This window comes from Tenrec ecaudatus, chromosome 16, assembly GCF_050624435.1.
Source record: "Tenrec ecaudatus isolate mTenEca1 chromosome 16, mTenEca1.hap1, whole genome shotgun sequence".
Taxonomy (NCBI): Eukaryota; Metazoa; Chordata; class Mammalia; order Afrosoricida; family Tenrecidae; genus Tenrec; species Tenrec ecaudatus.
In genome coordinates, this window is record NC_134545.1 from 94,057,706 (window position 1) to 94,078,988 (window position 21,283).

General features: G+C 45.2%; 1 non-coding gene across 1 annotated transcript; it reads right to left on the minus strand.

Moving 5' to 3' along the window:
- Positions 1 to 3,052: 3,052 nt before the first annotated feature.
- LOC142430023 (U6 spliceosomal RNA) lies at positions 3,053 to 3,160 on the minus strand. Its single transcript, XR_012780514.1, has one exon. It is a non-coding gene; the product is annotated as a U6 spliceosomal RNA (small nuclear RNA).
- Positions 3,161 to 21,283: the final 18,123 nt, after the last annotated feature.

Here is a 21,283-nt window from a genome sequence, read left to right on the forward strand (position 1 = left end):
CCTTCCTCCCCTCCCAATTATCATGACCCCAATTCTACCTTGCGGACCTGTTATACCAGAGGATGTACAGTGGTGCAGTAGGGATCTGGAAACACAGGGAAACTAGGACAGACAAACCCCTCAACAGCCGCGGTAGGAGTGGCGACACCAGGAGGGAAGGGGGTGTAGAAAGGGAGAACCGATCTTGGAGATCTATGTGTAACCTCCTCTCTGGGAGACGGGCAATGGGGAGGTGGGTGAGGGGAGGCTCTGGGCAGTGTAAGATAAGATAAAATAATTATTTATAAACTATTAAGGGACCAGGGGGAAGGGGGGGAGTGGGGAGGGAGGGGGAGGGGAAAAAAAGGGAAACCGAGCTGATTCCTAGAACCCAAGTGGAAGGTGAATTTTGAGAATGACGAGTGCAACAAATGTATAAGGGTGCTTTGCTCAATTGATGTATGTACAGATTGTGATCAGAGTTGTATGAGCCCCAATAAAAAGATTTATTAATTTTAAAAAATTAAATACAAAGCTTTGAAACATAAATCCATTTGGGGGTACCCACTGTATGTTCCTCAGTGAAATGTTTCATCATGCCTGTGGTCATGTTCTAATTGCATCATTTGCTCGTTTCACTGTTCGGTTTGGAGAGTTCTGGGAATCTTCTAGATACACCAGATAAGTGGCTTGCTAATATTTTCTCCCAGGCTATATCTTGCCATACCATTCTCTTATCTGTGACTTTTACAGAGAAAACATGTTAATTTTGATGAATTCAATTGATCACATTTTGTCGGTTATATGAATTCTGAAAAAAGTGGAAAAAGAAAAATAATTCTGCCTAGCCATAGATCTCTCTTCTATGTTTTCTTTCCCATAGAGAGTTCATATTTTAAGGTTTACATTTAAGCCAATGATTCTATTGAGTTAATTTTTGTATGGCATTTAAGACTTTGATTGAGCTTGCTTTTTATTTACTTATTATTCTTATTTGCTCAGTTCCTTCAGCACTGTTTGTTGAAAAAGCTCTTTGTCCTCCACTGAATTGTTTTTGCATCTTTGTGAAAAAGGAATAGAAGATATTGTGAGTTATTTCTAGAGACTATTCTATCCCATTGATCTAATAATGTATCCTTCGACCAATACAAATATTCTTCATAATTGTAGCTATATAGTTATGTATGAAATCAGGAAATGATTCTAATCACTTTATTTCTCCAAATTTGTTTTAGCTACTCTAATTTCTTCATGTTTTCCATGTAAATGTTAAAATAACATTCACTAGATTGAGAGTGGGGTGGGAAGAGGAGAGTCTGGCTGTGATTTTAATAGGTATAGAGAATTATTACCTATACTATGTTGAGCTTTCCAATTCATGAATAGAGTATGTCTCTCCATTTATTTATATTTTCTTTTATTTCTCTTATCAGTGCTATGTGGTATTCAGCATGAAAATCCTGTACATATTTTACTGGATTTCTACATGTGTTGTATTTTTTTCCAGTATTATAAATAATATGGCATTTTTCTAAATTCCAGTTCCCATGTTTGTCGCTAGTATAATATAGAAATACAATAGAGTTTTGCATTGTTTCCCTGTATCCTGAGAGCTTTCTGAACTCACTCATTAGCTCTAGTAGGTTTTTGTTATTTCCTTGGGGTTTTCTGCATAGACAACCATGTCATGTGCAAGTAGGAGTGATGTTGTTTCTTCCTTCTAATCTGAAGGGTATTTTTGTTAAGCATAATATTCCATTGACAGTCCTCTTTCTTTTTCGCTCAGATGAAAAATGTTGTGCCACTTTCTTCTAGCCTCCATGGTTTCTGATGAGAAATGCTCTGTCCTTTGATTGTTTTGCCCTGTGGTAAAGTATCCCTTTTCTCTGGCTGCTTTCAAAGCATCTTCCTTGTCTTTCATTTTCAGAAGCTTAGTTGTGTTCTGACGTGGCATGGACATCTTTGGACTTAGGCCACGGGCGCAGCTTCTTGAATCTGTCGGCTTATGTCTCTTGCCAAAGTTGAGCAGTCCTCAGCTCTCGTCTTGTCAGTTACTTTTTCGGTTGTACCTTCTTGCTCCACTCTTTCCGCGCCTCCAATGGCATTACTCTTCCATCCTTTGTTACTATTCCGTGTGTCCTTGGGGCTATGGGCTTTTCTTTCCCCCTTTTAAATTCAGCTTGTTCCTCTCGCAGGTTCAGATTGGGTGTTTTTTGCTGCGTTCTTGTTTACGGATTCTTTCCTCTCTCGCTTCTATTCTTCTGTCGAATCCATCTATCGAGCTCTGTATTTCAGGCAATGGTATTTTCCACTTCTAAAATTTGCATTTTGTCTTTCATATCTTCTACCTCTTGCTGAGTTTTTCCATGTGTTCTTTGTTTCTTTCAAACAACTGCTCATTGGAGCACTTTATTTTATTTTTTCACTATCTTTTTTTTTTAGCATTTTATTTATTTATTTATTTTTTTGAGCATTTTATTACGGTTATTTTTAAGTCTTTGTCAGATCATTCTAGCATCTTTATCATCTTGGTGTGTGTATCTCTTATCCTTTTATGCTAGTCTGGGTACTTTAGAGAAACAAATCCACAGAAACTCATGTATGAGAGAGTTTTATATAAAGGTTAAGTGCACACCAAGAAAACATCTCAACCCAGTGCTGCCCAAGTCCACAAGTCCAACATTAACCCATATGTCTGACACCAATCCACAAAGTCCTCCTCCATCTCACAAAACACACACTATGATGCCGACTGCAGGAGGAAAGCCGAATCAGTGAACGTGTAAGCATCTCAGCGCTGTCAGGGGTCTCCATATGACTGCTCCAGCACCCAGGGCTGCATTGGGGTAGGTCCATGTGGCTTCTCCTTGGGGATGTCTTGCAGGAAGTGAGCCTTTCCAGCTGAAGCAGGGAACTGGCTAAGGCAGCTGCACCCTGGTCCGACCTTCAGAAAGCAAGAGACCCGAGAACTAGAAAGGCGAGGCTCATCTAGCCATTTATTCCTCAGCCCTTCAATTAATCCCATATGTGTTTATCAGCCAGGTTGGCACAATAAACTAACTCACCTTGCTTTTTTTTAATGGAATGCTTCATAAATTTGTGTGTCATTGTGGTGCAAGGATCATGCTAATCTTCTCTATGGTTCCATTTTTAAAAATATATGTGCTGCTGAAGCAAGTACCTGATTATCGTTTTTTCCATTCAGCTTGTGATTGTCCTCATTCTTTGATGATGACTAATTTTTAATTAAAATCTAGGCATTTTCAAGTTAGGCTGTGAGGCATTGGATTTCATTTATACTTTTGGGTCACCTGACCTTCTCTGATACCACTCTGGCCAGGGAAGGAGTGTGCCACCCAGGTTCCCCTCTTGGCCTCCACTGCCACCTGAGGAAGGGGGCACCTTGGTAGTCTGAGCAAGCATGTGACTTTTCTGTGTGGTCTCCACTGACACTATATGACCCTGTTCATGGCGTGGGGGATAGAGTCCTAGCTCTGTATTCGGTAAAGGCCTGTTCCGCCTCCTCTGACACTGCTCTGGCAAGGAAACCAGAATGCCTTCTTATAGTCTGACAAGACCACAAGTCTAGACTTCTCATTCAGCCTTTGCTGGTGGGATTGCGGGTGAGATGTTTGTCTGGAGTAGGGCAATTGTTGTCTGAAAGTTTTTGTCTTGCTAGGCTGCCCTTTTCCTGGCCCTTTGGCTGGAGAGAACAGGCTTTTGTTAAGCTTTCTTTTGTCAGCACTTGGCGTTTCTGACTTCTTCAGTTCAGCTGACTGTGAGGCAAAAGAAAATGCAAAGAACTCATCCCTGTGTTGTTCCTTGGGTCCTGAGGCCCCCATATGATCTGCCTTCTCCTCTCCACTTTTCAGAATCCCACATTTATTTCTTTGACACCTAATGTTCAAAGTTTTTAGGTGTGCTTAGCACGAAGAATGGAGAGAGGTAAGTATGGAGCACCTTCCTTGCACTGAAAGTTCTTTTCTTCCTGTTTTTCCTTCACATTTTAACCAAAGAAAACATGCCAGGATTTTAGTATCATTCTGGCTTTTAGCATCAGTCACCAACTTTGTTGAGAGATCAAAGTCCTTTGCTAAGAGAATGTCTCCATTCAAAAAATCTGGGCCTATTTTTTTCCAGAGAGTCAATCAGGCCTGAATTATGAAAGGATCTTCTCTGGATAAATAAACTATCAGTGTAGAGTGAAGTCCATCAAAGAGTATTAATCTAATCTCCATAGGGTGTGGTGTATTTCGGAACTACTTTTACACCCAGTTTGGCTGACCGAAAAATACAAATATGGCCAGCTAAAAAGCAAAGAGCTGACCAGTCCACCAGTTGGTAGGCCTTGCTTCACCATATCAAAACTCCAACTGGTGACTGACATAAAAACCAACCAAACTGCTCCTTAGGGTTTCCAGGGTTATAATCTTTACAGAAACAGACTCGAACTGCTGACCTCATTAGCAGTTGAGCTTAACGACTGTGCCACGTAGGCCTCTTGGTGACTGAGAACCTAAAACCAAACTCACTGCCCTCAAGTCAATAGTGACTCATAGCATAGCAACCCTGTAGGGCAGGGTAGAACTGCCTCTGTGAGTTTTTGAGACTCTTTATGGGAGTAAAAGTCTCATCTTGGCCCCTGTGTTAGTCCGAGTAGACTAGAGAAACACATTCATAGACACTCACATGTGTATAAGAAAGAGGTTTATAAATAAGAGTAATTGAATACTGAGGAAACATCCCAGGCCAGTCCAGATCAAGTCAATAAGTCCGATATTGACCCATATGTCCAATACCAATCTATAAAGTCCTCTTCAGACTCACAAAACACATGCAATGATGCCAAATGCAGGAAGATCTCAGGCCAGTGGGTGGGAAGTCTTGTGGATCCAGCAGCGGTAGAAGCATCTCAGTGTGGGGAAGAGGTCTCCACGTGGTTTCTCAAGCTCAGGGCACCAGCATAGTTCCATGTGTCTTGTCAGCTGCTTTGTCTCCCAGGGAGTCAGCAGAGAATGTGTTTCTCTCCCATCTCCAAAGAGGAAGACCAGAGTTCCCAGAATCCTCAGGAGAAGGCCACACCCACTCAGAGGTCTCATTGGCTATGACCCGATCGACAGACTAGACTCCACCCCGTCACTCTTAAGCCTCTCAAGTCCCAAACTGACACCAGATGCTGTAACTACCACACGCCCATAGAGCAGGTGGTGGTTTCAAGTGACTGCCAACTGGGAAGCACCAGCCCACAGGGCTCTTCTTGGTGACTGAAGAGACTCCTCTAGGAAATTATCTACAACACTCATCCCACCCTCCAGGTGTGATGCCTTCAATGTACTGCAAAGCAAGATACAAACGCCAAATCGGGAACACATCATTGAATATTAGTAAGAAGGAGGGGTTTCCTTTGAACTGGAATCTTTTCAACCGTTTCCTGGAGATTTCCGGCGCAGCTTCAAAAGGAGTTCATGACCGCTTTGATTAGGACTTTATCTTGAGCCCTAAAGGAGACAAACGTTTTCTCAGAGTAGCCCCAGCGTGAAGGTTACCCAGGCCTGTCCTCTACAAAAACTCAACACAATGCACCCCGAGACTACCGGCAGTGTGCTGTTTCCATGCTCTCTCGGCCTTTTTATGACATGTTTAGTCTAGTTCCGCCTTGGTGAATGATTACTATTGAAATTTTTCCCTTTTCTTCAACCCTCATTATTTGTGAGGTGTCCAGTCACCCGAGTTGTTAATCTGTACAAATCAACAACCCATGCAGTTTGGTCTAAAACACTGTCCTGTACACATAGGTATGCTTCCTTGATCTTGACAGCGTTTTAAATTCTATACCAGTGAATAAATTAATGGTAATTCCAATACAGCTACCATATGTCCCATGGGGATAATTTACAATGCCACCCAACAAAATAATAATGGTGTCTTTAAAGGAACCAGTGACATATCTAAACCATAGACATATGAATGGATTTGAGCTCACACTTAATCATAGCCCCAATCTGAGAACAACCTGCTCAATCCCTGCCCCGTGAAGTGATGACGGATGACACAGAAAAGTGTGGTGAGGAGAGCAGATGGTGCCCATCAATCAGAAAGAATGGCATCTGGGGTCTTAAAAGCTCGTCTTAAAGCAAGCAGTCATCTAAGCAAGGCTACAGCTAAGTCCACATGTAAGAAGCAGCCCGACTAAGTGATCCACTGAGTGTAAATTAAAAATTTTTTTTTAAAGTAATCAAGCTTAAAGTCTGCACACTCGGTTTGCAGAAAGCTATGCACAACAGTGAAAGCCCCAAACCCATTCACAAGGGTCCCCACTCAGACTAAGCCTCTGGTGAAGTTCTTTGATTACAGGCCAGAGATGGGGAACGGCTTGTTATCAGATGGAGGGCATTGTGGGGTGGATTCAATAGTTGTTGTTAGGTTAAAAGATGGCACTTCGTCGTTTGATCTCTCGTGATGCAGTGCACATTTATTCCGGTTTTAAAATATTTTCTGCTTTGTTTTCGATTGAGGTTTTTCCTCCGTTTCAGTCTGTCATTGTTGTTTGGCTGTTTGTGTGACTTTTGCTTTGATTTTGTATGTTTTTCCGTAGATGGAAGCCAGGACTGGTAAAACTATGCAGACAACAACTAGGTGAATAGCTTCCATGGGACCTGGCAGGGGAGGTTGGCGGGACACGGAGAGCCAACAGCAATGGGTACAAGGAAGGAGAACTGTCCTGGAATTGACAGTGTTGATGGCTGCACTTAGGAATGTGATTGAACTCATGACATGTATGATGTGTGAATTGTACGCTGGCAAAGCTCTTAAAAGTAAATAAGCTAGTTATTATTTTTTTAAAGCAACTTAATCCCTCCCCGAGATGTGACCTAATAAAATGACGTTCTTTACAGCACTGAGCCCCAGGATAGGAAAACTTCCGGAAATCCAAAGAGGATGTGTCTGCTGACCCCTTATTTAACTGTAGGTCCATCCTGACATTGAACAAACATGGACAGAATGCAGCCGATTGCAACCAGATCCTTTGATGTCCATCCTAGGTCAGTCATCTGGGGGTTGGGAGAAAGATGGGGGGACAGCTAATGAAGACAGACGGACAATGCAATGTCCACTTGAAAAACAGGTCTGTCCTGCAAAACTGACAGCAGCAGTGGACTCTCCATGGCAGGTGAAATTTGGAAAAGGATTCGGGAAGGATTACGTAGGAGAACAAGAACAGATGCATCAGGGTGCACCCACTGCGAGTGGTGGTGGAGCGACCTCCAAGTCGCCACTTCACATGCCGGTTCCATTGGCACCCGTGGAGGTCAACAATGGTCAGTGTGGGTGAACTGTGGCATCTGAGAGAAGAGGCAGAAAATCTTGCCCTCTTTTGCTTGTCATTCCTTAACAGAGGGACTAGCTAGGAGCTCTAGGAAAGGGACACCAGTTGGTCCTAATTCATAGCGACCTCAGGAGTGTCGGAATAGGCCTGGGCTCCAGGTCTGTTTCAATGGCCGAGGCTTGGGAAGCAGAGCACCAGACATTTCTGCTGAAGAGCCTCTGAATGGACTCCAACCTCCAACCTTTCAGTTAGCAGCCAAGCATGTTAACTGTTTTCAGTGCCTCCTCCACCCCTCACCCAAGGACTCCTAGTGGGGAAAGGGCTTAGCAATGATCATCTAATAATAAGAACAGCTACTTACTGAACTTTCAAAGCCCTTTACAGGCGTTATCATTTGACCCTCACAAATACTCACGCGAGGAAAGAACCAGCATACCTCCCATTCTCCAGATGGGAAACTGACGTTATGAAGGGTTATGGAACCTGCTCATGCTTAAGTGCCTAGTAGGTGACGCAAGCAGAATTTGAAGCCATCTCTGACCTGTCGCCAACTGCAAGCTTGTAGCCTCTGTGTTCCACCACTTCTCAAAAGGCAGTAGTATTCAAGCAGCGCCCAGGGACTGGGTAACTCGTGTAAACCAGGCAAAGGCAATTCAATCCACACTAGTTCGCGGTTTGAGGATGCAGATGGTTAGAAGAGGCTCCGTGTCGAGGGTGCTGCGTTCCCTGGAGACAGCACCAGCACTCCGGCGAGACCATCAGGGTTCTGTGTGCGCTGCAGGGCCCAGCTTTTCTTTGGCTTTGGCCAGCTTGGTCTCTGGGATGTGGCCCATCAAGTTCAAAATCCAAACTCACTGCGACTGAGTCCATGCTGACCGTGGTGGCAAGGGGTATACGTATTAGACTGCAAACTGCAGAGTCAGCCGTTCAAATCCACACGATGCACCACAGAGAAAGATGTGGTTTTCTACTCCCATAAACAGTTAGTCTTGGAAACCCACAGAGACCCTTCTACTCCGTCCTATGAGGGCTCTGGGAGATGATGTGGCCCATCGGAGCTTCTCAAAGGCAGAACTTTGGGTACTTGGTCGCATGTCTCCACCCACTGTGACTCATAGCAACACCCTGTTTGTCCTCCTTTCTCTGTCTCTGCGATTCTCAAGCACAGCTGTATCTTTGGAATCACCTGAGAAGTTTTGGAAAATTACAGCGCCCATTTCTAGAGATTCCAATTGAATTGTTCTGGGATGAGGGGCGTGCATTTTTGTGTGTGTGTGTGTGTGTGTGTGTGTGTGTGTGTGTGTGTGTGTGTTTCAAGCTTCACAGGTATGGTTGCTAGATAAAATACTAGACATCCAGCTAAATGTGACATTCAGATGAACAATGAGTTAAGTATGTCCCAAATATTACATAGATCATACTTATACTTAAAAATATATATATTTCCTTCTTTTCTGACATTCAGCTGGACGACCTGTATTTTTACTTGCTAATCCGGATAACTTTATCTGCAGGCAATTCTGACAGACAGCCACAGGTTAAGAACCTCTCCCCTATGCATACCTCAGTCCTTCCAAACGCACTTATAGGTTACTTTCATCTTTGTAACCCCAGCCCTGAAAGCAAATACGTATCTATTCTTTGCACCTTCTTCAGATAATGGCACGATGGAATAGAACGTCAGCATGGGCCCAACCAGGAAGGAGGTTGCTGATACCTCACAGGTAACACTGGAGTTACTGCGGGGGTATTGAGGCGCTGTTCTACTACTCTGTGCTGGGAACTTGTCAGGCACCACACAGGATGCCAGGCTCCTTTGCCCCGGAAGAGCCTGCTTTTCAGTTTGGGAGATTTTCCATCCACACTCTACTGAGGGTGTGGAGTAAGCACCTCCGGCGTGGACATCAACCCAGTGAACAAGACCTACTGTGCAGCACTGAATAAAGGTAACTGGGGTACAAGGCAGGAAGGAGGGAGTCCAGGGAGACAGACAGGGACAGCCCTGTCTGTGCCACTGATTCGCCCTGCCATCTGGAGCAAGGCCTTACTTTTCCTCATCTATAAAACGGTGGTGGTGACGGCAGTTCAGAGGGTGACTCTGAGAAGGAAATGAGATTGTGCCTGGAGATTGGGGCCTGAACTATCAATACTCTTATGCATACTAGGTTTTGCACTTAATCATCTCATAGACGGTATGCATACATACATACCTACCTTTAAAAGCCACTACTGGGCTGTCAGTGTCTCATATGGCGGTGTCCTGTGTGTCGCCGTGATTCTAGAAGCAATGCCACGGGTGCTTCAAACACTGGCACACTCACCCATGAAAGACAGCCTGCCCCACACATTCCAGACTACGAGAGATTGGGAAGAAGGGCCTGGCAGTCCACTTCTGAAAACACTTGGCCAGGGAACACCTCGTGAACAGTGGCGGGACCTCGCCTCATGTGTGGCAGTGGGAGGCTGTCAGAAGAGGAACCACGCAGGTTGGCAGGTACTCAAAATGGGAATAGAAAGTAGAGTTGACCTTAGCATTGTGAATAGAAGACAGCTTTCAGGGCCTTCCTTTGCTGCCATGGCATGACGCAAAATGAGAGGGAGCAGATGCAGACATCTACTGACAACTGGAACATGGAATGCAAAAAAATATAAATCTAGGAAAACGGGAAGATGTAAGAAATGAAATGCTGAAAAATAGATATCCTAGGCACAAAGTGAGCTACAATGGACTGCTACTGGCCATTTTGAATCAGACAAGCCTACTATGCTGGGAAAGCCAAATAGAAGAATGGAGTTGTGTTCAATGACCAGAAAAAAATATTTCTGGGAGGGAGCCTTAGAACTGATTGTGATTATGTATACACAACTCATTTTAAAAGTGATTCAACCAAGGAAGTGTATGATATGTGAGTACTCTATCAAGAAAACCACAAAAAAAGAAACCAAACTTGACCATTGGTTCCCATAGGTGAAGGGGAAAGGGTTGTTGCCTTGGGGACATTGAGTTTATGTCAATGGTGGTAGAATAATTTGGAAAGGCTATCAATAATGGTTGTACAACACAAAGAGAACACTCAATGACACTGAATTATACAAGTAAAAGTTATGGAATTGGAGAATGTTCTGTTGTGCATATTTTTGCCACAATTGAAAAAAATAATGATAATTACATGAGTGACAATGACTCAATGGAAAAGGAAACATTCTGGAGTTGAAGATGGTGACAATTGTACAACTCTTCTTCATATGACTGAATTATTGAATTGTACGACGTGTGAATTATATGGCATAAAGTGCTAATAAAACTGTTTTGAAAAGTTCAAGCTCTATCCTGAAGATCAGTCAGAAAGAGTAATATTTAAAATAAGCAACAACCAGTCATGCCAAAGATGCAGAATTGATCAAATACATAATTAAGATGCTTTGATAATTACTAGCAATTGGAATGCAAGAGCTGGATACAAAAAGGATCAGTAGTTGGAAAACATGTCTTGGTAATAGAAATAATGCCAGAGATCACAAGGTAAAATTTTGCAGGACCAACAGCCTATTTTTTGAAAGTACCTTTTTTGAACAACCTAAATGGTGACATACACATGGATTTCTTTGGGTGCAGAGCATTGGAGTAACATTGACTGTACATCTGTGGAGAGGTGATGGAGAAACTTGATATCATCAGCCAAAATAAGCCCAGGAGTTGCCTACAGAACAGATCAATTGCTCCTATACAAGTTCCCGTTGAAGCTGAAAAAAATTAAAACACGTCTACCAGAGCCAATGTACAACCTTGACTATATCCCACCTGAACTTGAAGACCATTTTCAGAAAGATTGGGTGCATTCAACAATAATGAACAAAGACCTGATGATTTGAGAGGTGGCGTTCAGGACATCATACATAAAGAGAGCAAAAGGTCATTTACAAGACAGGAAAGAAAGACCAAAATAGATGTCAGAAGAGAATCTGGAACTTGCCCTTCATCATAGAGTAGCTAAAGAGAATGGAAGAAATGTTAAAGTAAATGTATTGGCAAACAATTCACGGGAAAGTTTAAGAACGCAAAGCATTATAGTGAAATGTGTAAGAAGCCGGACATTGAAAACCAAAAGGGGAGAACACAAGCAGCATTTATCAGTAGACAGAACTGAAGAAAAAATGCAAAATTTGAGTTGTAATATTTAAGGAATCTATGGGCAAAATATTAAATGATGCAGGAACACCCCCCCTCTAAAAAATGGAAGGAATCCACTGTACCCCAAAAAATGTGGTTGGTGTTCAACACCTTCAGTAACTGACAGAGTACCAATTGGGACGTTTATGCCAAGAAATATGGAAGACCGCTACCTGATCGACCATATTTGCACATTTTCTAAATAAAGAGGATCCAATGGCATGCAGAAATGATCAAACAATATCATTAATATCACACGCAGGTAAATTTTCGCTAAAGAGAATTTTAAATGTGTGCAGTAGTACATTGACAAGGAAGTGCCAGAAATCCAAGTCCTATTCCAAAGAGGGCACGGAAGAGGGAATATAATTCCTGCTAATCAGATGAGTCTTGGCTGAAAACAGAGAATATCAGGGAGATGTTGACCTGTGTTTTATTGACAATGCAAAGAAATTCAACTCTGTGGATCATAGAAAATTATGGAGACTATTGTGAAGAATAAGAATTTTAGATCACTTCATTGTGCTCACGTAGAATCTGGTCATAGACCAAGAGGCGAATATCTTAACAGAACAAAGGAATACTGACTGCTCCATTCAGAATCAGAAAAAGCATGTGTCAGAGATGCATCCTTTCACTGTACTTATTCAACCTGCATGCTGAGCAATAATTGGAGAAGCCGAACTGGATGAAGAACACTGCATCAAGATTGGAAGAACACTCATTAACAACGTGTGATATGCAGATGATTGCTGAAAATAAAGAGGACTTAAAACTCTAACTGACGAAGATTAAAAAAAACTTTGGTATAGAATGTACGATAGAGAAAACTAAAATCCTTACAACTGGACCGATAAACAATATTAGGAGAACTAGGGAAAATACTGAAGTTCTGGAGGCTTTGATTTTACTTGGGTCCACAATCAACACCTTACAGAAGCAGCAATAAACAATAAATAAAGTAATGTACTACATTGGGCAAGTCTACTTCAAAGACTTTTCTAATATGTGGCAAGCAAAGTTGTCACTGAGTAGTAAGCTGATCTAAGCCACGGCACTTGCGATCAGCTCACTGCATGGGCGAGCTGAGCCGTGAGTCAGGAAGGCCACAGAGAGGCAATGCATTGATATTACGGTGCTGGTGAAGAGTACTGAAGACATCACGGAGGACCAGAAGAACAAGCAGATCTATCTTGGAAAAAGTACAGTCAGAACGCTCCTTCAAATGGAAAATGAAGAGACTTCGTCTCATATACTTTGGACTTGTTCGATGGGACCAGCTCCTGAGGAAAGATAGCATGCTTGATGGAGGATCAGTAAAAAAGAGGAGGAGAAAAGAGAAAAAGTGGAAGACCATCAAGGATATGGGTTGACCCAATGGCGGCCCTGGGCGCTCAGACATAGGAAGGACTTTGAGGAAGGCACAGGACTGAGTTCTGGTGCACGTGGGTCGCTTTGCGTCAGAACCAACTTCAGAGCCACTGACAACAGCTACAGCCCCCTCGAAAGTATTCCTGTCCAAAGACTGTCAGAGGTAAAGAAACAGAGGAAAAAGACGTTCTCCTCGCATTTGCTTAGTCTAAGATCCTCTTGAGTTTTTGAAGACTGAATCAGAAAAGTAAGCAAAATTTTCCAATTCTTGTCTCTTGAATACTCTGTGTAGGGAGTTTGACTCAATTCTAATTTAGTAATGATGTAATGAAACATGAAAGGTCTAGGGCAGATTCTTGCCACTATATGCCAACATGTTATTCTCATGTGCCTGCCTGTCTGGGATGGATACTCTTTAGGGTGTAGTTATATAGAAATAGCCTCTGATTACATTTCTGACTTTTCCAGGTAGGTTATAATTTTCGGCAATTGTTTTGATGAGACTCTTTGCCAGGCCCCACAAATCTGTCAGATCTTCAGAACTCTGTGAATTACAACGATATGTGAACGTGAAGAAACAGAAACAATTCTACCATATGATGTAGCACGTCTTGCACTGTTGAGGCACGTGAAGAATCAGTCGTACAAAAGCACGCGTATTTTTCCCATGCAAGTCAGAAGAAGACATGGAAAAGAAGGGCAGCTCTTCCTCGCGCTTTTTCTGTGATGAATAAAAAGACGTCCTGGTGGCTCCCGGTTGCACCCAGGTTTAGCACTCGGTTGCTAGCCAAAAGCCCTTCAATTTGTGGGAAACCCCCTATCGACAAAGTACAACAAAACAAGGTGTGCCAAGGTCTGCATGCTGGGGTCTGATCTCTACACCTAGGTGTGGACCTGGAGAGCAGGTCAGATCCATGAGGGCAGAAGGTCTGCCTCGTGATTTACTTCCGTGCCCTGCACGTAGGTCAGGCCTGGCCCCTGGAAGGTTCTCAAGGCCTTCTGAAGGCAGGAAGGACTGTGTGCCTTGCTCTCCCTGTTGTCATATGCACTCATCCCTGATCGACGGACGTCCTCACTGCAGGGCTCATCCATCTTAGTACACCTGACAACTGGGCTTTGGGCTACGGAAAGAAGAGGGCAAGTTCTAGGCCTCCCGTGAGGGGGAGGGAGAAAAAGGAGAAAGAAGACAAGCTTGAAAGAGCAGGAGAGTGGGTGGTGACAGGCGTCGGCAGGTCGGAAACTAGAGGAAACTGCATTCTAGCACGCTGCTCTCCTGCAGACGCTGCCCATCCCCAATGCTGCCTTTCATATTGCTCCATCCAGTGACTCTCAGATGGAGGTCTTGGGCTCCATGGACCCCCAGAGACAAGCCTGGGACTTCCCCAGCTGCATATTTAGCTTGTCAGAAAAGAACCAATGAGAAGCCAGCTTTTCCCAGAGATTAAAACAAACTAAAAAGCACCTCACTGCTATCCAGGCCAGTCTGACTCGCAGCAGGACAGAGCTACAGAACAGACAGAACTGCCCCGTGGATTCCCAAGGCTGTAAATCTTGATGGGGATAGAAAGCTTCATCTTTCTCCCTCAGAGCAGCAGGTGGTTTCAAAGTGAGCAGCCCGGAACCCTCTCCACCACCAGGCCTCGTTAAAGCAGAGCAGGTCCCTATGATACAATTATATTGCTCTTGTCTAGAAGGCGACCAGCCCAGAGCCTCTCCCATGCTGGCTCCAAACCCAAACGGGCCAGGAAGACCCAGGCTGTGGTTAATCAAGCGGGGGGGATGAGTACAGGGTGCTTTTGGGAAATGCCAGAAGGGGTTGACTCCTGCCAGTGGAACCCCCTCTTAGTGTGCCAGGTCTCAGAGGCCCCAGATAGCCAGATGATTTACCCCAAATTACGCAGTTATGAGGGAACCCTGGTGGTGGTGCGGAGCTGCTAACGGAAAGCCTAGCCATGTGGGCCTTTCAGGGATCCTGGGTGAGAAAAGATAAGGCGTCTCCAGTCTCATAAAGTAAAGAACTGTCCCACAGGGTTTTCGAGGCTGGGCATCTTTCTTCTTCTTTCTTTCACAATTCTTTTTTTTTTTTTTCAATCAGTTGATGGACATTTGGGTTGTTTTCACCCTTTGGGTATTTTGGAAAGTGCTGCCGTGAACATTCATGTGCAAGTATCCGTGTGAATCCTGTCTTCAATTCCTTTGGGGCTACACTGAGGAGTGGAATTGCTGAGTCATATGTAATTCTTTGTAAAAAAAATCATTTTATTGGGGGCTCATACAACTCTTATCACAATCCATACACACATCAATTGTGTAAAGCTCATCTGTACATTCGTTGCCCTCGTCATTCTCAAAACCTTTTTTTCTCCACTTAAGCCCCTGGCATCAGCTCCTTATTTTTGCTCCTCCCTCCCTGTTCCCTCCTCCCTCATGAACACTTGATAATTTATAAATTATTATTTTGTCATATCTTGCCCTGTCTGACGTCTCCCTTTACCCACTTTTCTGTTGTTCGTCCCCCAGGGAGGAGGTTATCTGTAGAATAGATCCTTGTAATCGGTTCCCTCTTTCTACTCCACCCTCTCACTACCCTCCCAGTATCACCACTCACACCACTGGTCCTGAAGGGATCATCTGTCCTGGATTCCCTGTGTTCCTAGTTCCTATCTGTACGAGTGTCCATTCTCTGGTCTAGCCAGATTTGTTAGGTAGAATTGGGATCATGATAGTAGGTGGAGAGGAAATATTTAGGAACTAGAGGAACGTTGTATGTTTCATCGTTGCTACATTGCACCCTCACTGGCTCATCTCCTCCCCCTGACTCTTCTGTAAGGGGATGTCCAGTTGCCCACACATGGGCTTTGGGTCCCCATTCCGCACTCCCCCTCACTCACAATGATATGATTTTTGCTCTTTGATGGCTGATCCCTGATCCCATCGACACCTCGAGACTGGACAGCTTCACAGAAGCAGGCTGCCTCATGGTTCTACAGCAGAGTGGCTGGTGGGTTCGAACTGCCGGCCTTGGGGTAAGTGCTTCACCACGGTGCCACCTTGGCTCCTTCTGTAAAGATTGCAATCTAGAAAATCCCAAAGGCCTACTTTGTCATTTCGGGTCACCCTGGGTGGGGATTGCCTTGATTACACACAGGAACTCAGTTGTGTAACTAGTTCAACATTTTCATATTCTAACTCCGGCTCCCCTCTTTCCATTGTTGTTTTCATTCTCCCTGAAAATCGGCCCCAAACCCACTGCCACAGAGTCAGTTCCAGCTCACAGCCATCCTGTAAAGTCTCTCGAGTCAGAATCAGCGCGGTGGCAGGGAATTTGATTTGGTTATCAGACAGAGAAGAGCCGCTCTTTCTGGGCTGGGGAGACAATTAACTTTACAGCCGCATCTCCTGCTGTGGAGAGGCTCTGGGGGCTGAATAGTCAGTGTTGTGGTCAGCGCCCGATCCTGATGCCACACCACCAACCACCACCAGGGTCCTTAACGCAAGGCCTCCAAACCAAAAACAAACTCACTGGATTCTGACTCATTGCGACCCTGTGAGTCTCTGAGACTGCAACTCTACGGGATTAGAAAGCCTCGTCTTTCTCCCTCTAGCCACCTGGTGGCTTTGAACTGCTGACCTCATGGTTAACAGCCCAATACATGACCACTCTGCCACGAGGGCTACTTGGCTTACAGCCTAGTCATCTTCAATTCAAAAGGTGCCTGGGGAGCATCATATGTAATTATTGTCCACCAGTGATACCTTAATGTACATGAACTTACAGTATTTTGCTTAAAATTTTTTGGAGCTGTCAAAAATTGCTTTTCTTCTAAAAAGATGGAGCTGTTAAAAAAAACAACTGGGTGTGGGGCAGCTGGGAAGACACCTTTTGGTGGGGTGGCATGAAGAAACAACTCCTGGTTTCCGGTCTGACCTCAGGTCACTGACTTCATTGCTGAGCAATTTTTTCACATTCTTCTCCAGAGACATCCTATTACACCGGAGACACATCTTGCCACCGGTGCTGGGCACCACTCAGGACAAGGAGAGGGCGGGGGAGCCTGTGGCCTGTGGGGGAAGAACCTCAACCATCGGGCTCAATGGGCTTCTGGCTTCTCCACAGATGCAGCATTTCAATATTGAAACTTTCGTGCAAGTGTCTCAGGAATAGCTCTGCAGACGGCATCAAGGCCTCTGAGGCCCAAGGAAGCCACAAAGGGCCAGCAGCAGGCAGGGAGGGCATGAGTTCCTGTGATCCTCCTGACCTGGACACACACACACACACACACACACACACACACACACACCCTTTTGTGTCAGACGTGTGCTGTGCCAGCTGCCAGGGGCCCGGGATGGCAGGGCAAGTCAGGAGTGTTAACTGCCCTGGATGAGCTCATAGTCTCTGAACCCGGCAAATTCTGGTCTGGGCGTTGGATGGAAGAAGCCTAGGAATTGACCGAGCCAGGCAAGGTCTGACAACCTCAGAAGTTCAGAAGACAGGAAGCAGAGTCCAGGAAGAGGATTAGGGACAGGTGACATCCGGGTGTGTTAAGGCAGAGCCTCTGCTCAGGACTCTATAACCCGCTAGAGAGTACAGGGTGGGAGAGGGAGCGTGTGTGTGTGTGTGTGTGTGTGTGTGTGTGTGTGTGTGTGGTGGGAGGGGGTGTGTTGGAGGAGGTGTGGTCAACACTGTCCAGGGTGCACAAAGTGGGAGAGGTCAGTCCCACGTTCTCAGGTCCCTGCCATCGTTCTGTGTCTCACAGCACCTGACCCCCTCCTCCAGCACCTTCTTGGGACTTTCTCCTCCGTGGCAGATGAAAGACCCGAGGGTGGGGGTGGGGGGCCTCTGGGCCAGCTTCAGCTCATTGCACAATAATTCCTTCCCAAAGGGAAAGGTGCTCTGGGAAAAAAAACCAACAACTTGGATAGGCAAGCTCTGAGATTCGGATCAAGTGACCGTCCAGGTGACAGAAGGTCTCTTGATGGTATTTACCAAGCCTGAGTACAAAGACCACAGGGCAAAGAGCAGGGAAGGACCTGACCGGCCATGTTGGCAAAGTCCAATAAAAGCCAGAGGTTGGGGGGGGGTGGACTTAGGCCAGTGAAGGAGGAAGCAGAGTTAAGGGGCCTGGGGAAGCCAAAATGGTCCATGTCTGAGCGAAGAGCATCCCATCTGAATGCAAGTGGCAACTCTCCTATCGCCTTCTCAGTCATTAACCAGCCCCGGGTGCACCAAGGCATAATTACAGGCAAAACAGCTCCTTTGATGTAAGAGAGTCGAATGGCTGGGGGTGGGGGGGCAGGGGCAAATAAAAGAGAGAACAATCTTGCCCCAATATGCGGACAAGATTGATGGGAAAATATTACCAAACAAACCAAACAAAGAAGATGCAAGACTCAGGCTGAGGGTTCACAGAAGACGGGTGATCTCTTTGGACATGCTCGTCAACGTTTGTTCCTTCCGAAGAGCTCCCGGGGCTGACTTCTCACTCCTTACCTGTTTTCTCCGGCAGTTCTGCAGGACCCCTCAGGGAGTTTCCTGAGAGGCCTGTATCCTTCTGGGGGGAAAGCCTAAGAGAAAGGAGGCATAAAGGGCTTGAATGGGTCCCCCTGGGAAGCAAAGCAAATCGGGAATGGAGCTGAGCGTGTAGCCCAGAGTCCTGGATGCCTGTCCCGTGATCTAACCCCTGAAGCACCAACTTTATTAGAGAAATCTGTTAATTGGGGGGAGGAGAATGCGATGCTAATATGATTTAACACTTGATGGACTCCGGGAGGGAAAAAATAAGGACGGGACGTCAGGCTTTATCTGAGCACATTCATCACCCACATACATGTTACCCCAACGGAGACATGCAACCAAACTCCTGCGAGACTCCAGGGCACAATAGCTCGGACTTCACAAAACAAAAAGGCGTTTCTCCGGCCTTCACCGTGTGGTGCCATTGTCCGGCGCTAAGAACTCACATAATAATGAAAACAATCACCCTATGATGGGGGAACTTGATTTGGCACCAGCAGGGATGTTTTCCATGGGAATGATGGTGGGGGCTGCAGCGACTGTGGGAATAGTGCAAATCAGCACTTTTTGGTAGATTTTCTTCAAGCCATTGTTTATTTTGGCTTTGGTTAGATCCGGGACTTAGCTCGAAGATTCCCACTGGGCTTTCTGAGGCCCGCAGACGTATGAGGGATCGAAGAAGGGATAAATAAATAATTACAGAACACACCACCCCCTGGCCCAGCACTCATATGTGGGGGTGCGCCTGTCTCAATGGGTGTATATAAATCTATATGTGGGTTTGGGCACCGTATATGTACACAAGCGACCCATGCCTCCTTCTGAGAATGAAAGGCCCACATTTTTCTCTGGGCTTGGCTGGCTCATTGTCCCACTGGCATCTTTCATCCGGGACAAGGAAGGCCAGGTCTGCCGCACACTGTGCCAGCTTTTGCAAACTGGCATTGGATAATGTTTGTTTGAAATTGTACATTCATGAGGATGTGTGAAATCCTTAGACACTTATAGACCCTTTAAAAGGAACCGCTCACATCGTTACGATAGAAACAAACAAAATATGTAAGTGTTTTGGTATTGGAAGTGGAACTTTTTGATCTCTCAGCTCTTAGGAGTGTCTATGGTCTTCCCTCGTCTTCGGATGGAGAGACGAACTGTGTAGAATTTGTCATAGGGGAAAATGAACAGAGAATTTGTTGTTGGGGGCTTTGGTTTGTGCCACTGCGCCAATTTTTGGCTGTAGTGACCTCCTCTGATAGATCATCTAGGCTATACGTTTCACAGAAACAGATCACCAGAGTGAGTAATATGATTATATTAGGGTCCCAAATTTCACAAATACACTAGCTTTAAAAATGGCTGCTCTTGTCATCTCCACGGCAGGTCATGCTATTTTAAAAGGACACGAGGATTTTCTTGAGGCTCTATGAGGATATGTGTATGTGCTCTGTAAGCGTACGTCGTTTTACAAACAAATCTTTCTCTTCTTGTAAAGGTTCCCATTTCCAGCGTCTACACGACAAATGTGTATGAAACTGCTTTAGAGTGGGAGGCTGCCTCCTACAACTCCAGGGGGCAGCATTCTCTGGATCTTCTATGTAAGTGCTTCCACCAGAGGACAATCCCAAGGAGTCCTGGTGGCACCATGGGCAAAGCATTTGGACTGCTAACGAAAAGGTTGGTAGTTCAAACTCCCTGGCTACTTCACCAGAGATGAGAAGCAGTTCAACTCTGCCCTGTAAGATTGCCCAGTTGGCAGTCACTCAATGGCAGTATGTTTAGGAGGACCATTCCAGGTGGTCTTGCAAGGTCGTATATTTAGATGGGCTTATAGGATTGTTTTCCAAGGAAGTACAGAGGTTCTTGCTACCTGTCTCTTGTATAAGTGCCCTTAGGTGCAAGTTACAGGAACACGTTAGAGGGATTGTGAGTTCGGTTCCAGACCACCCCGATAAAGTGAATATGGTGAAAAAAATAAGTCACACGAGTTCTTCTGCTTTCCCAGTGCATATAAAAATTGTTTTACACTGTACTGTAGCCTCTTCAGTGTGCAATAGCATTATAAAAACGCTTGAACTATTGTGAAAATTATCAAAATGTGACACAGACACAAAGTGAGTAGGCTGTGTTGGAAAAATAGGATCCATAGACTTGCTCACTGCAGGGATATCGCGGGAACCCTCAATATCTTCCAAGGGAAAGAAAGGGAACCGCAATAAAATGAGGTGTGCCTGGATATCAGAATGGAAGACCAGCCTCTTGGCTGGGTCAGGATTGAAAGGCATGACCTTACTATGGGCCAAGCAATGTGTGTAGTGTGTTCAGACTGGATCTCATTACTCGAGAACCTTATCATGGGTCTCAGGAACCATGAAACTTCTGGTAAGAAAGTTTAAGGGATTTGCCTAAGCTTCCCGGCCCGTGTGCAGCACTGTTAGGACTAGAAGCCATCTCTATGGTACAGGACTCCAGAGTAGTGCCCAATGATCCCCCTGCTTTTAATCAATACCCCCCCACCCCCCAGGGCTGGAAGCTTCCAGACCCTGACTGGGTGACAGCAACAGCAGTGAAAACAACAGGGTCAGCCAGGGAAGGTGGTGTTCAAATGGGGGTGGGGGGTGGGAAGGGCCCCTGGGTTGTCACTTGGGCCTCTGTCAAATAAAAGGGAGCCAGGTGTGGTGCCCCCCTGCTGTGGGCTTTGCACAGCTGGACTTGGGCTGGGCAGGGGAGGGTGGCAGAGATGCTTACATCTCCTCCCCTTCCTGGAAAATAACTTTGCATTTGAAGGGATAAGAAAAGGGGAGTAAATCTGTAACCGGACTTGGCGGCCTGGGGGCCTGGGGATTTCATGGTCTGTGTGGCAGTGGCACTCCCTGGTGTGTGTGTGTGTGTGTGTGTGTGTGTGCTGTAGGAAAAGGAGCTT